The sequence below is a fragment of the Oncorhynchus keta genome, unplaced genomic scaffold (assembly GCF_023373465.1).
Source record: "Oncorhynchus keta strain PuntledgeMale-10-30-2019 unplaced genomic scaffold, Oket_V2 Un_contig_965_pilon_pilon, whole genome shotgun sequence".
NCBI classification, from domain to species: domain Eukaryota; kingdom Metazoa; phylum Chordata; class Actinopteri; order Salmoniformes; family Salmonidae; genus Oncorhynchus; species Oncorhynchus keta.
Window position 1 is genome coordinate 80,001 of NW_026290628.1, and position 8,251 is coordinate 88,251.

At 46.2% G+C, this 8,251-nt stretch overlaps 2 long non-coding RNA genes across 14 annotated transcripts; one reads left to right on the forward strand and one right to left on the reverse strand.

The window, feature by feature from the left end:
* Window positions 1-118: 118 nt before the first annotated feature.
* On the reverse strand, window positions 119-5,444 carry LOC127927159 (uncharacterized). Of its 11 annotated transcripts, XR_008126430.1 has the most exons (6): window positions 4,952-5,444; window positions 3,456-4,775; window positions 2,178-2,221; window positions 1,866-1,997; window positions 1,691-1,778; window positions 119-1,337 (listed from the first exon to the last, which is right to left on the reverse strand). It is a non-coding gene; the product is annotated as an uncharacterized LOC127927159 (long non-coding RNA). The 11 variants fall into 11 exon arrangements; XR_008126431.1 differs by lacking the exons at window positions 1,691-1,778; window positions 1,866-1,997 and having other exon boundaries at window positions 119-677; window positions 810-1,337; window positions 2,090-2,353; window positions 3,500-4,775; XR_008126432.1 differs by lacking the exon at window positions 1,866-1,997 and having other exon boundaries at window positions 119-1,293; window positions 2,090-2,353; window positions 3,500-4,775.
* Window positions 5,445-6,813: 1,369 nt separating this feature from the next.
* LOC127927160 (uncharacterized) lies at window positions 6,814-7,756 on the forward strand. Of its 3 annotated transcripts, none has more exons than XR_008126439.1 (3): window positions 6,814-7,099; window positions 7,184-7,603; window positions 7,646-7,756. It is a non-coding gene; the product is annotated as an uncharacterized LOC127927160 (long non-coding RNA). The 3 variants fall into 3 exon arrangements; XR_008126441.1 differs by lacking the exon at window positions 6,814-7,099 and having other exon boundaries at window positions 7,106-7,477; window positions 7,520-7,603; XR_008126440.1 differs by lacking the exon at window positions 6,814-7,099 and having other exon boundaries at window positions 7,106-7,225; window positions 7,268-7,603.
* The last annotated feature ends 495 nt before the right edge of the window (window positions 7,757-8,251 follow it).

An 8,251-nucleotide genomic window follows, 5' to 3' on the forward strand; every position in this document is an offset into this window, starting at 1 on the left:
ACTGAGCTGTCAGACAGGAACACGTGGACTGTAGTAACAGACTGAGACATTAAGGGTGCAACATGAGACAGTTCATTGGACAACAGATTTCCAAATCAGACCAATAAAACCAGAGAAATACAGGAGCAGTGTTTTTATTTGTCTAATAATAAACTATTTTACAAATCTTCAAATCGTGTTCAGCGGCTAATGCCGCTTCACAAAGTCTGTTCTCTAAGAGTCCTCGTCGTCAGCCTCTTTTCGAGCGACAAGCCCTTTTCCTGAATGTTTCACACTTCTTGATATAGAGACACAAAGTGGACACAAGAGGAAGAGTCGGTCATCGTGTATTTTGGTGAAGAGGAGAGAAGGCCTGCAAAAAAAGGCCTCCCACTAACTTTCCCAAAAGTCCGTTTCTCAGAAATCCACAGTTGAAAGATTCTGTGGAATCAGGAGGGAACAAATAAGGACGTGGAATCCTCCAAAACAGGGATTTCTGGGAAAAAAAACTGGGAAAGTCTTGGGAATTTTGCAACCCCGGGAGAAGAAAGATGTGGGGTTTTTGAGGTCAGATGCGTCGACCTCTGGGATCCTTTGTGGACTCCGTCTGAGGGAGGAAGAGGAAACAGACAGACTGTCAGTTCATCAGATCACCTCATCAAACCAACATCAACCCTGTGATCAGTTCATCAGATCACCTCATCAAACCAACATCAACCCTGTGATCAGTTCATCAGATCACCTCATCAAACCAACATCAACCCTGTGATCAGTTCACCAGATCACCTCATCAAACCAACATCAACCCTGTGATCAGTTCACCAGATCACCTCATCAAACCAACATCAACCCTGTGATCAGTTCATCAGATCACCTCATCAAACCAACATCAACCCTGTGATCAGTTCATCAGATCACCTCATCAAACCAACATCAACCCTGAGATCAGTTCATCAGATCACCTCATCAAACCAACATCAACCCTGTGATCAGTTCATCAGATCACCTCATCAAACCAACATCAACCCTGTGATCAGTTCATCAGATCACCTCATCAAACCAACATCAACCCTGTGATCAGTTCATCAGATCACCTCATCAAACCAACATCAACCCTGTGATCAGTTCACCAGATCACCTCATCAAACCAACATCAACCCTGTGATCAGTTCACCAGATCACCTCATCAAACCAACATCAACCCTGTGATCAGTTCATCAGATCACCTCATCAAACCAACATCAACCCTGTGATCAGTTCATCAGATCACCTCATCAAACCAACATCAACCCTGAGATCAGTTCATCAGATCACCTCATCAAACCAACATCAACCCTGTGATCAGTTCATCAGATCACCTCATCAAACCAACATCAACCCTGTGATCAGTTCACCAGATCACCTCATCAAACCAACATCAACCCTGTGATCAGTTCACCAGATCACCTCATCAAACCAACATCAACCTTGTGATCAGTTCACCAGATCACCTCATCAACCAACATCAACCCTGTGATCAGTTCATCAGATCACCCTCATCAAAACCAACATCAACCCTGTGATCAGTTCATCAGATCACCTCATCAAACCAACATCAACCCTGTGATCAGTTCATCAGATCACCTCATCAGATCACCATCAACCCTGTGATCAGTTCATCAGATCACCTCATCAAACCAACATCAGCCCTGTGATCAGTTCATCAGATCACCTCATCAAACCAACATCAACCCTGTGATCAGTTCATCAGATCACCTCATCAAACCAACATCAACCCTGAGATCAGTTCATCAGATCACCTCATCAAACCAACATCAACCTGTGATCAGTTCATCAGATCACCTCATCAAACCAACATCAACCCTGTGATCAGTTCATCAGATCACCTCATCAAACCAACATCAACCCTGTGATCAGTTCATCAGATCACCTCATCAAACCAACATCAACCCTGTGATCAGTTCACCAGATCACCTCATCAAACCAACATCAACCCTGTGATCAGTTCACCAGATCACCTCATCAAACCAACATCAACCCTGTGATCAGTTCATCAGATCACCTCATCAAACCAACATCAATCAGCCCTGTGATCAGTTCATCAGATCACCTCATCAAACCAACATCAACCCTGAGATCAGTTCATCAGATCACCTCATCAAACCAACATCAACCCTGTGATCAGTTCATCAGATCACCTCATCAAACCAACATCAACCCTGTGATCAGTTCACCAGATCACCTCATCAAACCAACATCAACCCTGTGATCAGTTCACCAGATCACCTCATCAAACCAACATCAACCTTGTGATCAGTTCACCAGATCACCTCATCAAACCAACATCAACCCTGTGATCAGTTCATCAGATCACCTCATCAAACCAACATCAACCCTGTGATCAGTTCATCAGATCACCTCATCAGATCACCATCAACCCTGTGATCAGTTCATCAGATCACCTCATCAAACCAACATCAGCCCTGTGATCAGTTCATCAGATCACCTCATCAAACCAACATCAACCCTGTGATCAGTTCATCAGATCACCTCATCAAACCAACATCAACCCTGTGATCAGTTCATCGATCACCTCATCAAACCAACATCAGCCCTGTGATCAGTTCATCAGATCACCTCATCAAACCAACATCAACCCTGTGATCAGTTCATCAGATCACCTCATCAAACCAACATCAATCCTGTGATCAGTTCATCAGATCACCTCATCAGATCACCATCAACCCTGTGATCAGTTCATCAGATCACCTCATCAAAACCAACATCAGCCCTGTGATCAGTTCATCAGATCACCTCATCAAACCAACATCAACCCTGTGATCAGTTCATCAGATCACCTCATCAAAACCAACATCAGCCCCTGTGATCAGTTCATCAGATCACCTCATCAAACCAACATCAACCCTGTGATCAGTTCATCAGATCACCTCATCAAACCAACATCAACCCTGTGATCAGTTCATCAGATCACCTCATCAAACTCAACATCAACCCTGTGATCAGTTCACCAGATCACCTCATCAAACCAACATCAACCCTGTGATCAGTTCACCAGATCACCTCATCAAACAACATCAACCCTGTGATCAGTTCATCAGATCACCTCATCAAACCAACATCAACCCTGTGATCAGTTCATCAGATCACCTCATCAAACCAACATCAATCCTGTGATCAGTTCATCAGATCACCTCATCAAACCAACATCAATCCTGTGATCAGTTCATCAGATCACCTCATCAAACCACCATCAACCCTGAGATCAGTTCATCAGATCACCTCATCAAACCAACATCAACCCTGTGATCAGTTCATCAGATCACCTCATCAAACCACCATCAACCCTGAGATCAGTTCATCAGATCACCTCATCAAACCAACATCAACCCTGTGATCAGTTCATCAGATCACCTCATCAAACCACCATCAACCCTGAGATCAGTTCACCAGATCACCTCATCAAACCAACATCAACCTTGTGATCAGTTCACCAGATCACCTCATCAAACCAACATCAACCCTGTGATCAGTTCATCAGATCACCTCATCAAACCAACATCAACCCTGTGATCAGTTCATCAGATCACCTCATCAGATCACCATCAACCCTGTGATCAGTTCATCAGATCACCTCATCAAACCAACATCAGCCCTGTGATCAGTTCATCAGATCACCTCATCAAACCAACATCAACCCTGTGATCAGTTCATCAGATCACCTCATCAAACCAACATCAACCCTGTGATCAGTTCATCAGATCACCTCATCAAACCAACATCAGCCCTGTGATCAGTTCATCAGATCACCTCATCAAACCAACATCAACCCTGTGATCAGTTCATCAGATCACCTCATCAAACCAACATCAATCCTGTGATCAGTTCATCAGATCACCTCATCAGATCACCATCAACCCTGTGATCAGTTCATCAGATCACCTCATCAAACCAACATCAGCCCTGTGATCAGTTCATCAGATCACCTCATCAAACCAACATCAACCCTGTGATCAGTTCATCAGATCACCTCATCAAACCAACATCAGCCCTGTGATCAGTTCATCAGATCACCTCATCAAACCAACATCAACCCTGTGATCAGTTCATCAGATCACCTCATCAAACCAACATCAACCCTGTGATCAGTTCATCAGATCACCTCATCAAACCAACATCAACCCTGTGATCAGTTCACCAGATCACCTCATCAAACCAACATCAACCCTGTGATCAGTTCACCAGATCACCTCATCAAACCAACATCAACCCTGTGATCAGTTCATCAGATCACCTCATCAAACCAACATCAACCCTGTGATCAGTTCATCAGATCACCTCATCAAACCAACATCAACCCTGTGATCAGTTCATCAGATCACCTCATCAAACCAACATCAACCCTGTGATCAGTTCATCAGATCACCTCATCAAACCAACATCAACCCTGTGATCAGTTCATCAGATCACCTCATCAAACCAACATCAACCCTGTGATCAGTTCATCAGATCACCTCATCAAACCAACATCAACCCTGTGATCAGTTCATCAGATCACCTCATCAAACCAACATCAACCCTGTGATCAGTTCATCAGATCACCTCATCAAACCAACATCAACCCTGTGATCAGTTCATCAGATCACCTCATCAAACCAACATCAACCCTGTGATCAGTTCATCAGATCACCTCATCAAACCACCATCAACCCTGAGATCAGTTCATCAGATCACCTCATCAAACCACCATCGACCCTGTGATCAGTTCATCAGATCACCTCATCAAACCAACATCAACCCTGTGATCAGTTCATCAGATCACCTCATCAAACCAACATCAACCCTGTGATCAGTTCATCAGATCACCTCATCAAACCAACATCAACCCTGTGATCAGTTCATCAGATCACCTCATCAAACCAACATCAACCCTGTGATCAGTTCATCAGATCACCTCATCAAACCAACATCAATCCTGTGATCAGTTCATCAGATCACCTCATCAAACCAACATCAGCCCTGTGATCAGTTCATCAGATCACCTCATCAAACCAACATCAACCCTGTGATCAGTTCATCAGATCACCTCATCAAACCAACATCAACCCTGTGATCAGTTCATCAGATCACCTCATCAAACCAACATCAACCCTGTGATCAGTTCATCAGATCACCTCATCAAACCAACATCAACCCTGTGATCAGTTCATCAGATCACCTCATCAAACCAACATCAACCCTGTGATCAGTTCATCAGATCACCTCATCAAACCAACATCAACCCTGTGATCAGTTCATCAGATCACCTCATCAAACCAACATCAACCCTGTGATCAGTTCATCAGATCACCTCATCAGATCACCATCAACCCTGTGATCAGTTCATCAGATCACCTCATCAAACCAACATCAGCCCTGTGATCAGTTCATCAGATCACCTCATCAAACCAACATCAGCCCTGTGATCAGTTCACACTGCTTTGAACCAAGATCAATCCAGCCTTGGGGAGAAACATCTTTCTGTCAATAAAACACACAAACCTTACCTATCATATTATCGTGAAGTAGCGCTGGTAACCGCGGTAACGGCTGCTGTTTGCTCTCTGGGGGCTGTTTACTTAACGATAAGGCCCCTCAGGCTAGCTACTGACTAACTGTGTGTAGGGAGGGAGGGAGTTTGGGGTGGTTCTTGGAACGGGACCAAAATAGCACTACATTTCCAATACAGGACTAACCCATAGACCAGGACCCGTAGGACTAACCCATAGACCAGGACCCGTAGGACTAACCCATAGACCAGGGCCTGTAGGACTAACCCATAGACCAGGACCCGTAGGACTAACCCATAGACCAGGACCCGTAGGACTAACCCATAGACCAGGACCTGTAGGACTAACCCATAGACCAGGACCCGTAGGACTAACCCATAGACCAGGACCCGTAGGACTAACCCATAGACCAGGACCCGTAGGACTAACCCATAGACCAGGACCCGTAGGACTAACCCATAGACCAGGACCCGTAGGACTAACCCATAGACCAGGACCCGTAGGACTAACCCATAGACCAGGACCCGTAGGACTAACCCATAGACCAGGACCCGTAGGACTAACCCATAGACCAGGACCCGTAGGACTAACCCATAGACCAGGACCCGTAGGACTAACCCATAGACCAGGACCCGTAGGACTAACCCATAGACCAGGACCCGTAGGACTAACCCATAGACCAGGGCCCGTAGGACAAACCCATAGACCAGGGCCCGTAGGACTAAACCATAGACCAGGACCCGTAGGACTAACCCATAGACCAGGACCCGTAGGACTAACCCATAGACCAGGACCCGTAGGACTAACCCATAGACCAGGACCCGTAGGACTAAGCCATAGACCAGGGCCCGTAGGACTAACCCATAGACCAGGACCCGTAGGACTAACCCATAGACCAGGACCCGTAGGACTAACCCATAGACCAGGGCCCGTAGGACTAACCCATAGACCAGGGCCCGTAGGACAAACCCATAGACCAGGGCCCGTAGGACTAACCCATAGACCAGGACCCGTAGGACTAACCCATAGACCAGGACCCGTAGGACTAACCCATAGACCAGGACCCGTAGGACTAACCCATAGACCAGGACCCGTAGGACTAACCCATAGACCAGACCCGTAGGACTAACCCATAGACCAGGACCCGTAGGACTAACCCATAGACCAGGACCCGTAGGACTAACCCATAGACCAGGACCCGTAGGACTAACCCATAGACCAGGACCCGTAGGACTAACCCACTAGACCAGGACCCGTAGGACTAACCCATAGACCAGGACCCGTAGGACTAACCCATAGACCAGGACCCGTAGGACTAACCCATAGACCAGGACCCGTAGGACTAACCCATAGACCAGGACCCGTAGGACTAACCCATAGACCAGGACCCGTAGGACTAACCCATAGACCAGGACCCGTAGGACTAACCCATAGCAATCTGGTCAACAGTAGCGCACTATCAAGGGAACAGAGGGCCATTTGGGACTAAACTGCTATAGTGTTTACCTGGCCAGTGTTGTGTTTGTACTGTAACTCAGTCATGTAGTGTCCAGGTGTAACCTGTCTGTACTGTAACTCAGTCATGTAGTGTCCAGGTGTAACCTGTCTGTACTGTAACTCAGTCATGTAGTGTCCAGGTGTAACCTGTCTGTACTGTAACTCAGTCATGTAGTGTCCAGGTGTAACCTGTCTGTACCGTAACTCAGTCATGTAGTGTCCAGGTGTAACCTGTCTGTACTGTAACTCAGTCATGTAGTGTCCAGGTGTAACCTGTCTGTACCGTAACTCAGTCATGTAGTGTCCAGGTGTAACCTGTCTGTACTGTAACTCAGTCATGTAGTGTCCAGGTGTAACCTGTCTGTACTGTAACTCAGTCATGTAGTGTCCAGGTGTAACCTGTCTGTACTGTAACTCAGTCATGTAGTGTCCAGGTGTAACCTGTCTGTACCGTAACTCAGTCATGTAGTGTCCAGGTGTAACCTGTCTGTACTGTAACTCAGTCATGTAGTGTCCAGGTGTAACCTGTCTGTACCGTAACTCAGTCATGTAGTGTCCAGGTGTAACCTGTCCGTACTGTAACTCAGTCATGTAGTGTCCAGGTGTAACCTGTCTGTACTGTAACTCAGTCATGTAGTGTCCAGGTGTAACCTGTCTGTACCGTAACTCAGTCATGTAGTGTCCAGGTGTAACCTGTCTGTACTGTAACTCAGTCATGTAGTGTTCAGGTGTAACCTGTCCGTACCGTAACTCAGTCATGTAGTGTCCAGGTGTAACCTGTCTGTACTGTAACTCAGTCATGTAGTGTTCAGGTGTAACCTGTCCGTACCGTAACTCAGTCATGTAGTGTCCAGGTGTAACCTGTCTGTACTGTAACTCAGTCATGTAGTGTCCAGGTGTAACCTGTCTGTACTATAACTCAGTCATGTAGTGTCCAGGTGTAACCTGTCTGTACCGTAACTCAGTCATGTAGTGTCCAGGTGTAACCTGTCTGTACCGTAACTCGGTCATGTAGTGTCAGGTGTACCTGTCTGGCCGTAACTCAGTCATGTAGTGTCCAGGTGTAACCTGTCCGTACCGTAACTCAGTCATGTAGTGTCCAGGTGTAACCTGTCTGTACTGTAACTCAGTCATGTAGTGTCCAGGTGTAACCTGTCCAGGTGTAACCTGTCCGTACTGTAACTCAGTCATGTAGTGTCCAGGTGTAA